We start from the raw sequence: 857 nt of genomic DNA, 5'->3' as shown, positions 1-857 counted from the left end.
TGACGGAGGAGGTAGCAGTTCATTTTAACATTTACAACATAACACAAACACGTATGGACCTAACATATTTCAAAGAAATTCCTTGTATGTGTAAAAAACATACTTGGCAATAAAGCTTTTCTAATTCTGATTAAAAAAAACGGTTTTGTGTGGCAGGGCACCTTTAAGTGGATATGGTGAACTTGTGAGCAAGCAGTTGCTTATTCACACATTCATCAGCTACGGAGCGACATTATCATTTATTTGGAGTTCTGTTTCTGGTCCCATTTTAGCTCTGTTTTTGGTATAATGCCAACTTGTCTTTAGCTGCTAACTGGTACACCACGTTCACCGCTAGGCAGCAGCAAAACAACAAAATCAGTTTGGTATAATTGACTTGTTAGAAAACAAGTGTCAACTTACATATCCAGCAAAGCAACTCTATGACTATTGCATTGAATTTGTTTGTTTGTGAAATTTATGTTTCTAGATTTCGGAGTGTTTCAGCTTTTTGTTTCTGAAACTACTGAGAAAAAAAATATTGTGACTCTCAGTTTAGTAAAGTATTGGTTAATATGATCTCTTTACTGTTTCAGTCTGGACAGGCAGCACAAATTTGACTTGATTACTTGATCTGCACGATTAATCGTTATATATCGTGATCTCAATTCAGCCTGTTCACAATTTAATTTTTAAGTAACTTAGTTTTTTTTTTTATGACTTTGATTCAGATTTAATTTTACGAGCCAACAGCATCACAGACGCTACAACTTTCTTCTGTGAGTTTTAAACATAGACTGTATAAAATAAGTTTTAAAGTGCTCCCAAGCGCCGCGATGCTCTCCCTTCTCTTCATTGAAGCCTCTATGTTTACAGGC

The 857-nt window shown here is 35.4% G+C and overlaps 1 protein-coding gene across 2 annotated transcripts in view; it reads right to left on the bottom strand.

Moving 5' to 3' along the window:
* ddah1 (dimethylarginine dimethylaminohydrolase 1) overlaps positions 1-857 on the bottom strand; it is a 75,373-nt gene that overhangs the window by 37,500 nt on the left and 37,016 nt on the right. The window lies entirely within an intron of this gene.

Source organism: Etheostoma spectabile, chromosome 9, assembly GCF_008692095.1.
Source record: "Etheostoma spectabile isolate EspeVRDwgs_2016 chromosome 9, UIUC_Espe_1.0, whole genome shotgun sequence".
Lineage (NCBI taxonomy): Eukaryota > Metazoa > Chordata > Actinopteri > Perciformes > Percidae > Etheostoma > Etheostoma spectabile.
This window is presented reverse-complemented; position numbering and strand designations above follow the sequence as displayed.